At 49.4% G+C, this 8,786-nt stretch overlaps 1 protein-coding gene across 1 annotated transcript in view; it reads right to left on the reverse strand.

The window, feature by feature from the left end:
- The window catches only part of ZNF592 (zinc finger protein 592), a 40,861-nt gene extending 32,589 nt beyond the window's left edge, over positions 1-8,272 (reverse strand). The window contains exon 1 of the mRNA XM_018567649.1: positions 8,133-8,272. The gene's annotated coding sequence lies outside the window, so the exon portion shown is untranslated. The remainder of the gene's footprint in view (positions 1-8,132) is intronic.
- Between the last annotated feature and the right edge of the window lie 514 nt (positions 8,273-8,786).

The raw sequence follows: 8,786 nt of genomic DNA on the forward strand, positions 1-8,786 counted from the left end.
ATGAATGCACCCACCACATGTAAGGACTGGTAAGCTGCAATATATTAAGCTATTATACTTGGGATTAGATACGCTTTAATTTACAGTGTACGTAAAGACAAAACTTATTTTTGTGTTTGTTTTGGATAGTGGAGTAGTATCCTCTTTATTTGTCCTGGCAACCACGGTCTCCAGTATAGAAAGTGATGGGAAATTCAACATGTTTGTCACAGAAATAGGAGACAAGGGGAAACTTCCAATGGGGAAACCCGCTTCAGTGACAAATGCCTGAGAAGAGATTTCCCCTTGCTTTGGAGAGTTCCCCTATTACTTCCTGCTGTTCAACAAACAACGCTGACAGGGGTCACTCTTTACCATTTCCATGCTCAATCCAATAAAATGTTTACTTTAAAATACTAGTTCACTAAAAGGTATTCCAAGCAAAAATTATAATTCATGGGGACTTTTGAGTCACCCATTACAGCTAGACTACTTGTTCCATCTTAATATTGAAGCCTGATTGGCTGCTTTGGGTCAACTGACCCTGTCAGTATATACAATCATGTATACATACAGTAAGGGCTGGTGAGAGGAACCACAGCAGCGTAGCAAGTATTTGACACACTCGGAAATGTCAGATACCAGAGATCACCTGCAGCAGGGGAGCAAGTATTCAACACATCCGGAAATGCTGGGTACCAGAGATCACCTGCAGCAGGGGAGCAAGTATTCTACACTCCCAGAAATGCTGGGTACCAGAGATCACCTACAGCAGGGGAGCAAGTATTCTACACTCCCAGAAATGCTGGGTACCAGAGATCACCTACAGCAGGGGAGCAAGTATTCTACACTCCCAGAAATGCTGGGTACCAGAGATCACCTACAGCAGGGGAGCAAGTATTCTACACTCCCAGAAATGCTGGGTACCAGAGATCACCTACAGCAGGGGAGCAAGTATTCTACACTCCCAGAAATGCTGGGTACCAGAGATCACCTACAGCAGGGGAGCAAGTATTCTACACTCCCAGAAATGCTGGGTACCAGAGATCACCTACAGCAGGGGAGCAAGTATTCTACACTCCCAGAAATGCTGGGTACCAGAGATCACCTACAGCAGGGGAGCAAGTATTCTACACTCCCAGAAATGCTGGGTACCAGAGATCACCTACAGCAGGGGAGCAAGTATTCTACACTCCCAGAAATGCTGGGTACCAGAGATCACCTACAGCAGGGGAGCAAGTATTCTACACTCCCAGAAATGCTGGGTACCAGAGATCACCTACAGCAGGGGAGCAAGTATTCTACACTCCCAGAAATGCTGGGTACCAGAGATCACCTACAGCAGGGGAGCAAGTATTCTACACTCCCAGAAATGCTGGGTACCAGAGATCACCTACAGCAGGGGAGCAAGTATTCTACACTCCCAGAAATGCTGGGTACCAGAGATCACCTACAGCAGGGGAGCAAGTATTCTACACTCCCAGAAATGCTGGGTACCAGAGATCACCTACAGCAGGGGAGCAAGTATTCTACACTCCCAGAAATGCTGGGTACCAGAGATCACCTACAGCAGGGGAGCAAGTATTCTACACTCCCAGAAATGCTGGGTACCAGAGATCACCTACAGCAGGGGAGCAAGTATTCTACACTCCCAGAAATGCTGGGTACCAGAGATCACCTACAGCAGGGGAGCAAGTATTCTACACTCCCAGAAATGCTGGGTACCAGAGATCACCTACAGCAGGGGAGCAAGTATTCTACACTCCCAGAAATGCTGGGTACCAGAGATCACCTACAGCAGGGGAGCAAGTATTCTACACTCCCAGAAATGCTGGGTACCAGAGATCACCTACAGCAGGGGAGCAAGTATTCTACACTCCCAGAAATGCTGGGTACCAGAGATCACCTACAGCAGGGGAGCAAGTATTCTACACTCCCAGAAATGCTGGGTACCAGAGATCACCTACAGCAGGGGAGCAAGTATTCTACACTCCCAGAAATGCTGGGTACCAGAGATCACCTACAGCAGGGGAGCAAGTATTCTACACTCCCAGAAATGCTGGGTACCAGAGATCACCTACAGCAGGGGAGCAAGTATTCTACACTCCCAGAAATGCTGGGTACCAGAGATCACCTACAGCAGGGGAGCAAGTATTCTACACTCCCAGAAATGCTGGGTACCAGAGATCACCTACAGCAGGGGAGCAAGTATTCTACACTCCCAGAAATGCTGGGTACCAGAGATCACCTACAGCAGGGGAGCAAGTATTCTACACTCCCAGAAATGCTGGGTACCAGAGATCACCTACAGCAGGGGAGCAAGTATTCTACACTCCCAGAAATGCTGGGTACCAGAGATCACCTACAGCAGGGGAGCAAGTATTCTACACTCCCAGAAATGCTGGGTACCAGAGATCACCTACAGCAGGGGAGCAAGTATTCTACACTCCCAGAAATGCTGGGTACCAGAGATCACCTACAGCAGGGGAGCAAGTATTCTACACTCCCAGAAATGCTGGGTACCAGAGATCACCTACAGCAGGGGAGCAAGTATTCTACACTCCCAGAAATGCTGGGTACCAGAGATCACCTACAGCAGGGGAGCAAGTATTCTACACTCCCAGAAATGCTGGGTACCAGAGATCACCTACAGCAGGGGAGCAAGTATTCTACACTCCCAGAAATGCTGGGTACCAGAGATCACCTACAGCAGGGGAGCAAGTATTCTACACTCCCAGAAATGCTGGGTACCAGAGATCACCTACAGCAGGGGAGCAAGTATTCTACACTCCCAGAAATGCTGGGTACCAGAGATCACCTACAGCAGGGGAGCAAGTATTCTACACTCCCAGAAATGCTGGGTACCAGAGATCACCTACAGCAGGGGAGCAAGTATTCTACACTCCCAGAAATGCTGGGTACCAGAGATCACCTACAGCAGGGGAGCAAGTATTCTACACTCCCAGAAATGCTGGGTACCAGAGATCACCTACAGCAGGGGAGCAAGTATTCTACACTCCCAGAAATGCTGGGTACCAGAGATCACCTACAGCAGGGGAGCAAGTATTCTACACTCCCAGAAATGCTGGGTACCAGAGATCACCTACAGCAGGGGAGCAAGTATTCTACACTCCCAGAAATGCTGGGTACCAGAGATCACCTACAGCAGGGGAGCAAGTATTCTACACTCCCAGAAATGCTGGGTACCAGAGATCACCTACAGCAGGGGAGCAAGTATTCTACACTCCCAGAAATGCTGGGTACCAGAGATCACCTACAGCAGGGGAGCAAGTATTCTACACTCCCAGAAATGCTGGGTACCAGAGATCACCTACAGCAGGGGAGCAAGTATTCTACACTCCCAGAAATGCTGGGTACCAGAGATCACCTACAGCAGGGGAGCAAGTATTCTACACTCCCAGAAATGCTGGGTACCAGAGATCACCTACAGCAGGGGAGCAAGTATTCTACACTCCCAGAAATGCTGGGTACCAGAGATCACCTACAGCAGGGGAGCAAGTATTCTACACTCCCAGAAATGCTGGGTACCAGAGATCACCTACAGCAGGGGAGCAAGTATTCTACACTCCCAGAAATGCTGGGTACCAGAGATCACCTACAGCAGGGGAGCAAGTATTCTACACTCCCAGAAATGCTGGGTACCAGAGATCACCTACAGCAGGGGAGCAAGTATTCTACACTCCCAGAAATGCTGGGTACCAGAGATCACCTACAGCAGGGGAGCAAGTATTCTACACTCCCAGAAATGCTGGGTACCAGAGATCACCTACAGCAGGGGAGCAAGTATTCTACACTCCCAGAAATGCTGGGTACCAGAGATCACCTACAGCAGGGGAGCAAGTATTCTACACTCCCAGAAATGCTGGGTACCAGAGATCACCTACAGCAGGGGAGCAAGTATTCTACACTCCCAGAAATGCTGGGTACCAGAGATCACCTACAGCAGGGGAGCAAGTATTCTACACTCCCAGAAATGCTGGGTACCAGAGATCACCTACAGCAGGGGAGCAAGTATTCTACACTCCCAGAAATGCTGGGTACCAGAGATCACCTACAGCAGGGGAGCAAGTATTCTACACTCCCAGAAATGCTGGGTACCAGAGATCACCTACAGCAGGGGAGCAAGTATTCTACACTCCCAGAAATGCTGGGTACCAGAGATCACCTACAGCAGGGGAGCAAGTATTCTACACTCCCAGAAATGCTGGGTACCAGAGATCACCTACAGCAGGGGAGCAAGTATTCTACACTCCCAGAAATGCTGGGTACCAGAGATCACCTACAGCAGGGGAGCAAGTATTCTACACTCCCAGAAATGCTGGGTACCAGAGATCACCTACAGCAGGGGAGCAAGTATTCTACACTCCCAGAAATGCTGGGTACCAGAGATCACCTACAGCAGGGGAGCAAGTATTCTACACTCCCAGAAATGCTGGGTACCAGAGATCACCTACAGCAGGGGAGCAAGTATTCTACACTCCCAGAAATGCTGGGTACCAGAGATCACCTACAGCAGGGGAGCAAGTATTCTACACTCCCAGAAATGCTGGGTACCAGAGATCACCTACAGCAGGGGAGCAAGTATTCTACACTCCCAGAAATGCTGGGTACCAGAGATCACCTACAGCAGGGGAGCAAGTATTCTACACTCCCAGAAATGCTGGGTACCAGAGATCACCTACAGCAGGGGAGCAAGTATTCTACACTCCCAGAAATGCTGGGTACCAGAGATCACCTACAGCAGGGGAGCAAGTATTCTACACTCCCAGAAATGCTGGGTACCAGAGATCACCTACAGCAGGGGAGCAAGTATTCTACACTCCCAGAAATGCTGGGTACCAGAGATCACCTACAGCAGGGGAGCAAGTATTCTACACTCCCAGAAATGCTGGGTACCAGAGATCACCTACAGCAGGGGAGCAAGTATTCTACACTCCCAGAAATGCTGGGTACCAGAGATCACCTACAGCAGGGAAGCAGGTATTCAACACATCTAGAAATGCTGGGTACCAGAGATCACCTACAGCAGGGGAGCAGGTATTCAACACATCCGGAAATGCTGGGTACCAGAGATCACCTACAGCAGGGAAGCAGATATTCAACACTCCCGGAAATGTCAGATGCCAGAAATCATCATACAGCAGGAGTTAAAAGACACCGGCTTCCGGAATAGAAAGTACACATCATGTTCTTTTTACAGGCTGCTTTTCTTTTACTATGTTTGTAAGTACTAAAAAGGGTCACCAACGTTTCAGGCATTGTTCCAGTTACATAAATAAGTACCACTAAAAATGTGACTGAGGGAAAGCAGTATAACTTTATTTTACATTACACAGAGGTTTTTGAATGCATGAAAAGATATATGCCATGATAAAGGGATGAAGGCCATTGTAACTGATGCCTTGCTACAGTAAAAACAGAAAAGATTGACTACATTAAAGATGAACTTCAGGCAACATTTTTCTTAACCCTTGCAGTGGGGCTATCCCTGCACAGCAAGGGTTAAAGGAGAACTATGAGGTGAGTGCTTTTCACTCACCTCATAGTTCTAGCCGACCTGTGACAATGAGACTGTCACAGGTCGGCTCAGTAATTCGGGAGGTGAGCGAACACATACCGGCGTTCGCTCACCTCTCGATCCTGTCACTGCTCTCTGCCATGACAGGGGAGGGGCTGGATTCCCCCCTCCCCGCCAGCGCTGACTGGCGGAACGGACGGGGGAGGGTACAGCTGGCTCTGCCTCTAGATAGGCAGAGCCAGCTGCCCGTCACGCAGCTGGGCGGATCCCGGCACAATTGTCGGGATCCGCTTCAGCTGCGGCGTCGCACTATACCGCAAGCAGCAGCTGGCGGTATACTGAACCTAGGGTGACGGGAGGACGCTAGTTTGTGTCCTCCCGTTACACTCAGGAGAACTATGGGGAAAAGCCTTAACCCCATAGTTCTCCTTTAAGTGCTCGTTTTCATCTAGGTGCAAAAATAAAGTTCAACTCACCCAAACCTTGCAGCCAGCTGGCTGTTAGCGCGCTCCCTCCATCCAGCCTGCCTCCTCCTCCGCTACAGCAGCAGTATGTCCATCAGCATCCTCAGTCCTATACGTGTATAGGACATTATGACTTACAGGACCTTAGAACGCTGGAGCGGAGAGAGGCTGGAAGTACTGGTCTAAGAGCCAGCTGGCTCTGAGGATCGGATGAGTATAACTTTGTTATTTTTGCACCTAAACCAAAATAAGCACTTAACCCTTGCCGTGCGAGGGTAGCCCCACTGCAAGGGTTAAGAATTTTGCCTGGAGTTCTTCTTTAAAGCCCAGCTCCAGAAATTACACAAAAACGACCCTTGAAGTGGGGCCTCTCTGTATTGAATGGGTTAAATGCTCATGAAATCCAGGAATAGGCTTTATTACTTACCTTACTCCTTAGGCTTGGTTCACACTGAGCGTTTTGTAGCGCTTTTTCTGCCCTATAAAAAGTTTTTTAAAAATTGCTCCCCCCCCAAATCCCTTTCATTGCTATGGCCCTGTTCACATCCGAGCGTTTTGTTGCAATAAGCAAAACACCTGTCACTGGGAAAAGTACAGAGCTTTTTTTTTATGGCATATTACAGTTCATGTTGACCCCATAGACTCAATAGGAAATGCTTGAAAACGCAGAATTGCTGTGTTTTTGTGCGTGTTTTACACACGTTTATCCATTCACATCAATGAGCTACAATCTGCTCACAAAAATGCACGCCGTGATTTATGAACATAAACTGCTCGTAAAAACTTGCAAAAACGCTGTCACAAAGCCTTGGCAAGCTTTGGCGCTCTACCTTTATGCCTTGTAGTATATGGATGTGCCTCCTGCACTCCTTACAGCGATTGGACCTGAACAACCATGGTGCTCACAGTGATAGCCACGGATGGCGTCGTGTGCATCAAACTTGTAGAAAATGAAGATCACCAGCACTCCAGTAGAAGCATTACTGCTCCAGCGGCATCGCTGACATCATCACGTATAATGCGGGACCTATGCATTATATACGAGGATGCTGAAGAACAGTCCACAAAGTAGAGGGTAGGTGACAAGAGGTGAGCGCCAACTGCCAGGGAAGCAGGGATCAGGTAAGTCCTTTATCTAGGTCCCTATACATAAACCAGCAGCCCCTCTGCAAGGGGAGGGGTTTTTCTTATTTCCCTGAAGACAGGCTTTAGGGCCCATTCACACAATATACGGTGAGTGGTGTTTTTCAGCAACGGAACAATGCCAGTCACCACTAGGGCACATTGAAAACAATTGTTCTCTATGTGCCCTGTGCACACAACGCTGGGGTGCAAAAAACACATTTTGGCGGTGCACTGGACCAAACCGCGCTGCTGTGAAGGGACCTGAATGGAGTGTCCAGGTTGTACACTACAAATGAAGTTTAAAAAAAAAGTAAACAGTTGTAACAACACAAGGCACTGTGGCTCACGCTGCCTTTGAGTGGACACTAGCCACACAGTAAAACGCAGCGTGGTACCTAGCAGCCAGTGTGAAAGAGCCCTAAATCATATGTGCCAGTATTACAAGGCCACATGCATACGTTGTGTATCAGGAATACTGACAAGGGTGACCAGTATAACATGGGGTGCATATTCTTAGAGAAAAAGATGAGCCACTTGATGACAGAACTTTCCTCCTTATGACAGGAGGCCAGGCAGTGACAGGGGTGTGTGCGTGTATCAGTGAATGGAGGGGCTATAGAATGCCTCTTGGTGATAGCATTAGTCACAGGCATGCTACATACACATGTGAGAGCCAAGCCAGACATGACTGTTAGGAAATGGCAGTGCTCTGACCAGATGATACAGTGACATATTGCACCCAGATAAAAGAACATGGGCCCCCCCCATTCATTCCTTCTTATGAGCCGTCCATTCACATTGTATATGCATGCACCATGAGAGGGGCAGCACACATGTCTCCTGCATCCAGCTGTACATCCTGTGCTGGGAATGCTGTGCAGGAAGCTCTTCCCCAGCCGGAGTGTACAATGCTGAGCCCTGCGCTCTACCACTGTACAGCTCCATTTCTATGCAGGGGAGCAGACACCGTGCTGCCCATTCCCTCAATGTACACTGTGCTCAGGATGTGTCCAGCCTCTACTCACCCCGCCCTGGCCCGACTCCACCGGTCACACGTCCGGACACCGAGCCCAAACACTGCACACAACACCGGGAATCGGCCTGATTAGTAGGCCGGGACCGGGACACACTAACATGGCGGACACAGACTGGGCCTGTGGAAGAGGAGGGGTCGGCTTCACTGGAGGAGGAGGAGAGACGAGGCCTGCCACAGGCGGAGCCTAGCCCTGGCACGGCACGGATGCTGCTCCAAGCACGGCGGGAATCGGGAGGGACTAAGTCTGCGCCTTGGAAAAGGACGCGGGGGATATGAGGAGGGATCCGGCCAGGAGAGGCCGCGGAGGGGACACGGCGATCCGGTATGGGGAGGGAGAGGGAAGGCTGGAGAGATACAATGGAGGAGAGCTGGACAGAGCGGAATGATTCCATTCTACGACTGTGTGTGTGTGCGCACTCGCTACAAAAGGCATGCTTACTCAAGTGTGATAGTTATCTTAGGCCACATGTACTACAGAGAGAAGTCCGCTCAATTACTTAGCTTACATGACATGTCGAGGAGCTTTTATGTCCCACTATCACTTCACTTTTACAGACATCCCAACCTGCAAAACCTTATTTCAGGGAGGTTCCCGTCTCATTTCAGGGAGGTGCCCTTTCTGTTTTTAGGGTTGTTTTTTTAC

The sequence above is a fragment of the Nanorana parkeri genome, unplaced genomic scaffold (genome assembly GCF_000935625.1).
Source record: "Nanorana parkeri isolate BGI_ZX_2015 unplaced genomic scaffold, ASM93562v1 scaffold1078, whole genome shotgun sequence".
Lineage (NCBI taxonomy): Eukaryota > Metazoa > Chordata > Amphibia > Anura > Dicroglossidae > Nanorana > Nanorana parkeri.